Below are 10369 nucleotides of genomic sequence, written 5' to 3' on the forward strand. Positions count from 1 at the left end.
CGCTGTGAGCAGGGTTTGAACCTGCACAGGGAAACCCTATTGGATTTTTAGTCCAACATCTTAACCACTCAGCTATCACAGCTGCAGGTGATAGTAAGCCAGAGAAACTGGTAAATAATTCCAGTGTGCAGGCCTAACATCACCTGCCACAGAATTCACACAGCAAACCATTTCAACAACTGTGCAGAGGAGTCCTGGCTGTTCTGGTCTTAGGCTCCCTTGGAGGTGAGTTCTGCTTCAAGGTCTTTCCTCCTCCTTCTTGGTCTTCCTTTCCCTTTTCCTTCCTTTTCTCTTCTCCCCCTTTTCTTCTTCTTGCTGGTCTCCTTCTTGGACCCCAGTTTATATGGAGAAACTCAATACTGCTTAGTTCTACCTTAACCAATTATTTTAGTATAATTTCACTAACCAATCAGAACATACTGTATCAGAATTACCTAGCCAATCAAACCCCACCGCCTTAGTTGATTTACACCTAGCAAAATCAATTATACAGCAGACAAAAAACAGGACTGTATAGCACTTTAAAGACTAACAAGATGGTTTATTAGATGATGAGCTTTCGTGGGCCAGACCCACTTCCTCAGATCAACTAGTGGAAGAAAATAGTCTCAACCATATATACCAAAGGATACAATTAAAAACAATGAACACATATGAAAAGGACAAATAAAATTTCAGAACAGAAGGGGGATGGAGGTGGGGGGAAGGGAGGGAGGTAAACGTCTGTGAGCTAATGATATTAGAGGTGATAATTGGTGAAGCTATCTTTGTAATGAGTAAGATAATTAGCGTCTTTATTCAAATTTGCATGTAAAGTGTCAAATTTAAGCATGAATGACAGTTCAGAGGATTCTCTTTCAAGAGCAGTCTTAAAAGGTCTTTGAAGCAGGATGCACGTAATCAAGTCGTCAAGACAATGTCCTTTCTGGTTGAAATGGCAAGAAACTGTTTTTTCTTTGTGATCCTGTCTGATATCTGTTTTGTGGGCATTGATCCTTTGGCGAAGTGTCTGAGATGTTTGTCCAATGTACATAGCAGGCGGACACTTTCAGCACATGATAGCATAAATTATATTTCTGGATGCGCAGGAATATGTGTTCTTGATCTTATAACTCACTTGGTTAGGTCCAATAATGGTATCAGCAGAGTGAATTTGTGGACAAAGCTGGCAACAAGGTTTGTTGCAAGGGAAGGTACCAGGGTTGGTATTAGTGTGGTATGTCCTGTGGTTGTTGGTAAGAATCATCTTGAGGTTAGGTGGTTGTCTATAGGAGACTATGGGTCTGTCTCCCAGAGCCTCTTGGAGTTTAGTATCCTGTTCCAGTATAGGCTGTAGTTTATTGATAATCTGTTGGACAGGTTTAAGTTGGGGGCTGTAGGTGATGACAAGTGGTGTTCTATTGTTGGTTTTCTTGGGTCTGTCTTGAAGTAGATGGTTTCTAGGTATTCGTCTGGCTCTTTCAATTTGCTTTTTTATTTCTCTGGGTGGGTAGTTGAGGTTTATAAATGCTTGGTAGAGATCCTGAAGTTTCTGTACTCTGTCAGTGGGATTAGAGCAGATGCGGTTGTATTGAAGGGCTTGGCTATAGATGATGGATCGTATGGTGTGTTCTGAATGGGAGCTGGAAGCATGTAGGTAACTGTATGAGTCAGTGGGTTTTCTGTAGAGAATGGTGTCTAATTTTCCACTGTTGATTTGTACTGTGGTGTCCAGAAAATGGATCTCTCGTGTAGAATGGTCCAGGCTGAGATTGATGGTGGGGTGTAGGTTGTTGAAATCTCTGTTGAATGTCTCCAGTGTTTCTTGGCCATGCGTCCAGGTCATAAAGATGTCATCGATGTAGCATAAGTAGAGACGGGCTAAAAGGGGACGGGAGTTGAGGAAACGTTGTTCTAGGTCAGCCATAAAGATATTAGCATACTGTGGGGCCATGCGTGTACCCATGGCTGTGCAACTGATCTGGAGGTATAAGTTGTTCTCAAACTGGAAATAATTGTGGGTGAGAACAAAGTTACATAGGTCTGCTATCAGGTTGGCAGTGATGTCCTCTGGGATAGTGTTTCTAATTGCTTGTAATCCGTCTTCTTGTGGGATGTTGGTGTATAGAGCTTCTACATCCATGGTGGTAAGGATGGTGTTATTGGGGAGGTTATCGATGTTTTGTAGTTTCCTTAGGAAGTCAGTAGTGTCTCGGAGATAGCTGGGGGTGCTGGTTGCCTAGGGTTTGAGAAGAGAGTCTACATAGCTGGATAGACCAGTAGTGAGAGTGCCAATACCAGAGATGATGGGACATCCAGGGTGACCAGGTTTATGGATCTTGGGAAGCAGATAGAATAATCCTGGTCGGGGGTCAGAAGGTGTTTCTGTGTGGATTTGTTCCCGAGTAGCTGTGGGGAGGCTTTTAAGGAGACAGTGTAGTTTCTTTTGGTATTCTGAGGTGGGATCAGAAGAGAGAGGTTTGTAAAATGTGGTGTTGGAGAGTTGTCTGGTTGCCTCCTGGTTATAGTCGGCCTTATTCATAATGACCACAGCACCCCCTTTGTCAGCTGGTTTGATTATAATGTCCAGGTTGTTTTTGAGACTCTGTATGGCATGGTGTTCAGCAAGGCTGAGATTGTGTGTCGCTTGTTGTCGTTTGCGAATAATGTCAGTTTTGAGTTGTTGCGGAAGCTTTGTATATAGAAATACAGATTGTAATTCCGACCATCAGGGGGAGTCCATATAGAATTATTTTTCCTTTGGTGTTGATGGGGGGATCTGGTAGGTCAGATTGATGTTCATTGGTGGTTTGGAAATATTCTCGGCGGCGGAGGCGGTGAAAAAAAGCCTCAAGGTCGCCACAAAATTGTATCTAGTTTGTGAGGGATGTGGGACAGAAAGAGAGACCCCAGGACAAGACAGAACTCAGGAAGATTGAAGCAGTTGCCAAACTAGCTCAGTTGGGAGAATGTTAGACTGAAGATCTAAAGGTCCCTGGTTCAATCCCAGGCTTTGGCAGAAGCTTTAGTCAATTATGGTGTTCCTCCATCTCTGGCAAGCACACGTCTACAGGTAAAGCTCAAAAGCTGTACCAAGAGGCCAGGAATGATGTCATAATGATTATAGATAGAAATGTAGCTGTGTTAGTCTAGTGTAGCTGAAACACAGTCCTGTGTTTTGTTTCATAAAGATGATGATATTTCAGGGTTAGAAACAGGAGAGGGGATTTCATGCCACCTCAGAGATTGTTGCTACAGTAGAACAGGGCTCTTGGCTTCAGCTGCTCCCAGCCTTGCTTCTGTTTTTAATTCCAAGTTCCCAGGAAGGAACATTAACAGAGCCTGCCTCGGACTAAATCTGAGGCTTCCCCATAGTGAGGACACACTATTTCTATTTTCTTAGACTGGAAGTTATTAAGTTGATTTAAGCAATTTCAAAATAGTTTCCAAGTCTACACATGCCCTTATAGTCCTGGTCTTCTCAACATCCTCTGGCAAGGAGTTCCACAGGTTGACTGTGCTTTGTGTGAAGAAATACTTCCTTTTGTTTGTTTTCGACCTGCTAATATCATGGTGCATCCTTAGTTCTTCTATTATGGGAACAAGAAAAATACCTTTGCTTATTTACAGTCTCAACAACAGCCATGATTTATAGACCTCTATTTTATTTCCACTTTGTCTCCATCTTTCTAAGATGAAAAGTCCCAATCTCTCCTCATGTGGCAGCTGATCCAAACTTTTCATCATTTTTGTTGTGCTTTTCTGAAGTTTCCAATGCCAAGGTATGGGTTTTTTTTTTCAGGGGCGGGGGTGGGGAGGTAGGGGATAAGGCAACCACATTTCCAGCCAGTGATCAAGTTGTGGGCACAGCGTGGATTTATAGAGATGTAATTTGATAGTCACTGTCTTATTGTCAAGGCCTTTTAAAATAATTTCTAACATCCCATTTGTGGCTATACGTGGAGTGGATGTTTTCAGAGATCTCTCCAGCTGTGACTTGTTGTAGGCAGATTTGTTTCCATTTAGTATGTGTGTTACTAATTGTTTATACTAATTATAGGGATTAATTGCCAGACTCAGAGCTCACAGCAATTTTCCATGAAAAGGTGTTTTCCCCTCCCCATCATGGTGTTGGAAAAAGAGTTAGTAACAGAATAGTTATCCAAGTTTAAGCACTTTTGTGGCTTTCTGTAGTGTAGTGGTTATGCTGTTTGCCTAACATACAAAGGGTTGCTGGTTCACAACCAGGCAAAAACAGAGAGTCTGCTTTCATTGCAGCTCCCCTGGGCACCCAGGAATGTGTATCTCCTGCTGTCCAGTCTGTGCCTAGGAAGTAAGGTATGGGGCCAGCTCTTCCTGCTGCCTCCTTGCACAACTGGCCCAAGGCAGGAATGGGACTCAGTGGTTGAGGAAAGCCCTGTACCCCTTGTTCTTGCCAAATCCTGTGGGGATGCAGAGTCCTGTGCCTGTCTCAGGGCATCCCAGGGATGCTCCTTGCAGCCCAGGAGAAGAAGAGGGCTCTGGGTGGAAGGAAAACAAGCAAAGCTGGTCCCAGCAGGCATGAGCTGGGGCTCCAGCTGAGGAAGTGGTGCTGGGTGTAGGTCACATGGTATAAGAAGCAAGCAGGCCTTGGGCCCAGGAGTCTTGCAAGCTGTCTGTGTCTAGACTGGCATGAATTTCCGGGAAATGCTTAAAACAGAATAGTTATCGTTATAAGTATTTCCAGAAAAAGAGCGTCTACATTGGCAGGCTGCTTTTCCGGAAAAACCCTTTTTCCGGAAAAGCATCTGTGGCCAATGTAGATGCGCTTTTCCAGAAAAGACTACTGGGCTGTCTACACTGGCCCTTTTCCAGAACAGTGTTCCGGAATAAGGACTTATGCCCGAGCGGGAGCAAAATAGTTTTTCCAGAATAGTGGCTGATTTTGTACTGTAGAGCATCGTTGCTTTTCCGGAAATTCAAGGGCCAGTGTAGACAGCTCGCAGCTTATTCCGGAAAAGCGGCTGATTTTCCGGAATAAGTGGCCCAGTGTAGACACAGCCGCTGAGTTCAAATCCCAGTAGAACCTGCCACAGTTTGGCTGCAAAACGCTCCCACTGCTTTGCCTTCTTTCCACTTAGGTTCATGAGAGACCATTTCTTACCTCACGCTGGGTGTCTGATGCTCAGTGGGTGGCTGGGATGTGCTGGGACTGGGACCCTGGGCTTGCAGGATGCTGAGGTTTCATGTTTCTTGCTGCTGCCCCTGATGGCCTCTTGGTTGGTCCCAGTAGGTGCCAGGCTCTGCCTCTTGCCCCCGTGGTGCTCAAGGAAATGCGCATCAGGCCAGGCTGACTGGCTAAGGGACAGCAGGAGCCCTGTCTAGGGCAGGGAGGGAGGGGAATTGTGTATGAGGGCGTTGCCCAGACAGGCAGCCCCGGGCTGGGAGGACAGAGCTGCCCCACATTGGTGAACTGAAGCACAAAAAGGAAGCTTACAAAAAGTGGAAACTTGGACAAATGACCAAGGAGGGGTTTAAATGTATAGCTCGAGAATGCCAGGGGGTTATCAGGAAGGCGAAAGCACAAATGGAATTGCGACTGGCTAAGGATGTGAAGGATAACAAGAAAGGTTTCTACAGGCATGTTAACAAGAAGAAGGTGATCAGAGAGGGTGTGCAGCCCCCTAATGGATGAAGGAGGTAACCTAGTGACAGATGATGTAGGAAAAGCTGAAGTACTCAATGCTTTCTTTGCCTCTGTATTCATGGACAAAGGCGGCTCCTGGACTTCTGTGCTAAGTGACGCAAGATGGGATGAAGATGGACAGCCCTTGGTGGGTAAAGAACAGGTTAGGAACTATTTAGAAAAGCTAAACGTACACAAATCCATGGGTCCGGACTTAATGCACCCAAGGGTACTGAGGAAGTTGGCAAATGTCATTGAGGAGCCTTTGGCTATTATCTTTGAAAAGTCGTGGAGATCGGGAGAAATCCCGGATGATTGGAAAAAGGCAAATGTAGTGCCCATCTTCAAAAAAGGGAAGAAGGATGATCCAGGGAACTATAGGCCGGTCAGTCTTACCTCGGTTCCTGGAAAAATCATGGAAGAGATTCTTAAGGAATCCATTTTGAGAAACTTGGATGAGAGTAATAGAAATATAGCCATGTTAGTCTGGGGTAGCTGAAGTGCTACATTGTCCTGCATTTTGGATGAGAGGAAAGTGATTAGGAATAGTCAGCATGGAATCACAAAGGGCAAGTCATGCCTGACCAATCTGATTAGCTTCTATGATGAGGTAAATGGCTCGGTGGACGTGGGAAAGTCAGTGGATGTTATATACCTTGACTTGAGCAAGGCTTTTGATACGGTCTCCCACAATATTCTTGCCAGCAAGTTAAGGGACTGTGGATTAGATAAATGGACGGTAAGGTGGATAGAAAGATGGCTAGAAGGCCGGGCCCAGCGGGTGGTGATCAATGGCTCGATGTCAGGATGGCAGTCAGTTTCTAGCGGAGTGCCCCAAGGTTCGGTTCTAGGACCAGTTTTGTTCACTATCTTTATTAATGATCTGGATGAGGGGATGGATTGCACCCTCAGCAAGTTTGCGGATGATACTAAGCTCGGGGGGGAGGTAGATACGCTCAAGGGCAGAGATAGGGTACAGAATGACTTAGACAAATTGGAGGATTGGGCCACAAGAAATCTGATGAGGTTCAACAAGGACAAGTGTAGAGTCCTGCACTTGGGACGGAAGAATCCCAAGCATAGTTACAAGCTGGGGACCAACCAGTTAAGTAGTAGTTCTGCAGAAAAGGACCTGGGGGTTACAGTGGATGAGCAGCTAGATATGAGTCAACAGTTTGCCCTTGTAGCCAAGAAAGCGAATGGCATATTAGGTTGCATTAAGAGGAGCATTGCCAGCAGATCCAGAGATGTCATTATTCCCCTTTATTCGGCTTTGGTGAGGCCGCATCTGGAGTATTGTGTTCTGGGCCCCCCACTACAAAAAGGATGTGGACGCATTGGAGAGGGTCCAGCGGAGGGCAACCAAAATGATTAGGGAGCTGGAGCATATGACTTATGAGGAGAGGCTGAGGGACTTGGGTCTGTTTAGTCTGCAGAAGCAAAGAGTGAGGGGGGATTTGATAGCAGCCTTCAACTTCCTGAAGGGAGCTCCCAAGTGAAAGGCTGTTCTCAGTAGTGACAGATGGCAGAACAAGAAGCAATGGTCTCAAGTAGTGGTGGGAGAGGTCCAGGTTGGATATTAGGAAAAACTATTTCACTAGGAGGGTGGTGAAGCACTGGAATGGGTTACCTAGGGAAGTAGTGGAGTCTCCATCCCTAGAGGTGTTTAAGTCTCGGCTTGACAAAGCCCTGGCCGGGTTAATTTAGTTGGAATTGGTCCTGCCTAGACTTGATGACCTTCTGAGGTCACTTCCAGTTCTATGATTCTATGACTAGACTTCTTCTTTCTAAAACTGTGGTGAAAATTTAGAGTGAATTGCTTACAGGCTGAGACTGTGAGTTAAAGAAGGGCATCACCAGGAATGGGGCTTGACCCCATGACCCTGAGATTAAGAGTCTCATGCTGTACTAACTGAGCTAGCCAGACTGCATGCAAAAAGTTTCCTAATATCCCATCACAGCATAACAGCAGCCAAGTGTTCTCCACTGCCTGACTCAAGGCTCTTTCTTGCCCCTAATGGGGGGTTCTGGTCTGTGGAGAGGTTTGAACTCGAACCCCACTCCCAACACACCCACTTCTTTCCCCACAAGGAACGGACCCATTTCCATCTCTCCAGGGAAAGGAGAAGGGCTCTGGCCTGTTCTCTGCAAAATGCTCAGCCTGTTTCATTTTCTGCAGGAACGAGTGGGATCCATGCGCTCTGTTCCCCAGTGACAAGTGTGTGTCCTCTTCCCCCTTTCCACAGACACACACACTTCCACAGGCCAGCCCCTTTCCTGCTGCCCCAACTCTTATTCCCACAATGCACTTTGTGCAGGGGCCGTTGGTCTTTGTGCCAAGGTGCATGGCTGGGAGCCAGGACTCAGGACCCTTCCCCCAATCTGGCCCGCTCACACTGTCTGGCTACCTCCAGCACAGGCTGAGCTCAGAGGCCAGGTGGGTGACCTGCCGTGCAGCTGTGATGGCATCAGGCCCTTCCCGCCCGCCTGCTCCATCTGGAGATGGAGCTCCAGTGGCCTCAGACACCCAGCAAGAGGAACAAAACTCTCAGTGTTGAACCTCAGTGCATGGAAGCTGAAGCACCTGAACCTTCTTACAACCAGCAGGTCCCACTGAGATTTGAACTCAGATTACAGGACCCAGAGCGCTGCACCTTACACCATGGGACCTGTGGTAGGAAAGTAGAGTGGGCACCTCTGACTCTCAGTTCTCAGACTGGCCTCTGCTCTCCTGGCTCCCTCCAGCTGCTTCATCTCTCAGGACTCCCTGTCCTGCCCCAGCTCTGCTGCTTTCAGGGCAAATTCCTTGTTAGAGCCAGTCACACTCTGGGGGTCAGTGAGGGTCCCTCCCACCTGAGATGTGTGTTACACAAAAGCGTCATTTCCTGCTCCGTTCCCAACGCTGGATGCAAACACATGGTTGCTATGGGGGTGTAACAAGTGCCCCCTTAAAAAGCTCATCAATTGAAATGAAACTTTTACATCTCCAGGTGTGTCACACTTTGGATTTCTATTGAACAGGGATTCTTCAAATGACCACAAACCCCTAACGTGCTCTAGTGCCAATGCACATAAACCAGACAAACCTGTCCCTCAGCTGGAACCAATTCAAACCGGCTCTGTGTGTGTGTCTGGTTTCTGTTTCCATCCATTCAACAAGCTGTGATCTGATCTGGATGCCCATTGGCTCGTCCTTACTCTCCTTTGGCTGTGTCCTGCAGAAGAACAAGGACCACGTCCAGCGGGGAGGAATGGCCACAATCGATCTTACAGCGTTTGATTTAGCAAGTCCAACTAAGACTCACTAAATCAAACCCAGAGGCCACCCCCACCAGCTTCCAGCACTTCTGCTCTTTGCCCCCTTCGGCTTCCTGCTGTGGGGACATGGCCAACTCCAGCTACGTAGGGAGGGATGACAGGGAAAGCAGTCACATTGGACAGGCACCCCGGGGGGCTGCCTGCTTCGCCTCCCCCATACCCAGCAGCTGCTTGGCCAGCTTAGTCATGGGGCTGCTCTCTGGGACTTCTCTCCCAGCTCCTCTACCTGTTGCCATTGCCCATCCCAAGGGAGGGGGGACGAGAGTCACTCTCCATGGCTGCAGGAGCTGCAGAGGTTGCACTTGCAGGGTCTCTGGGCACTGACACCCCCAGGGAATCACAAGGGCACTTGGTGCTGGCTCACCTGTCCCAGCAATTGCAGTCAGAGCCCTGCCTTGCCAGTGCCAGGCACAGCAGCCTCTGCACCTGCTCCAGGCTTGTGGTTTCCTTCTTCCCAACACTCCTCCCCAATCAGCCTTTTCCTGAACCAGCAGTTCCATGGGTGGCCAGGGGTGGCCTCTCCTGTGTCCCAGAAGGAAATAGAAAAATGTGATCAAAATCTACAAGATGGTACCAGTGGGAGCTGAACCCAAGATTTCTTACTTGCACCACAGGTGTTGTAGCCAGCTAAGCCAGGAGGACCTAAAAAATGTGAACTGCCACCGCACATGAAGCCCTCTCCACTGCCGGAGCCACTCCCTGTGCTCAGCAGCCGGCTGCTAGCATGTGCAGGCTGGGATGCTGTGTGCAGGCAGCCTGCACGTGCAGGATATGATGTAGTGCGCTGTGAGCGGAATGGCCCCATTCCCGCCTCCCTTCCCACGCTGATCCAGTGGTCGAAGGGGGCCTGTGGTTGCTGCTGACTGGGTAGGAGCTGGGCGGCAAGATGCTGGCAGCAAGAGATTCCAGCTGCTTGTTTCTCCTGGGTCTCAGTGCGCCATGTCGACCGCCAGCCACCTTGACCAAACCTCAAACCAGCTGGACTAGCCAGCCCACATCACAGTGAGTCGCTAGTGGACCTATCAGAGAAGAGCCCTCGGCAGCTGCAGAAATGTCTCTGCAACTGTCTGAGGCACCTTTCTTGAAAGGGCCACTTGTGACCCCCATTTTCATAGGGCTGGCTAGCTCTGTTGGTTATATTGTGGTGCTAATAACTCCAAAGTTGTGTGTTCAAGCCCCATGCTGGCCACAGGGGTGCTTGGTTTGGTAACTTCCCTTCCTTGTGTCACACAGTCAGCTGTCCCTGTGGAGAAGGGTTGTTTGATTTATTGACTTGCTCTAATTCTGCCTCTTGCTATGGACAGGGAAGCAAAAACAAGGGGAAAGGCTGAGAGTTTTGCAGGACTCAGGCCAGAGAGCTGAGTTTATGCTCACAACTATTCTGGAGGCCACTGCAGGCCACCACCA

The 10369-nt window shown here is 47.9% G+C and overlaps 1 non-coding gene across 1 annotated transcript; it reads right to left on the reverse strand.

Annotated features, from left to right (window-relative positions):
- TRNAF-AAA (transfer RNA phenylalanine (anticodon AAA)) lies at positions 1–82 on the reverse strand. The gene has a single exon. It is a non-coding gene; the product is annotated as a tRNA-Phe (tRNA).
- Positions 83–10369: the final 10287 nt, after the last annotated feature.

This window comes from Pelodiscus sinensis, chromosome 19 (assembly GCF_052426305.1).
Source record: "Pelodiscus sinensis isolate ZL-2025 chromosome 19, ASM5242630v1, whole genome shotgun sequence".
NCBI classification, from domain to species: Eukaryota; Metazoa; Chordata; order Testudines; family Trionychidae; genus Pelodiscus; species Pelodiscus sinensis.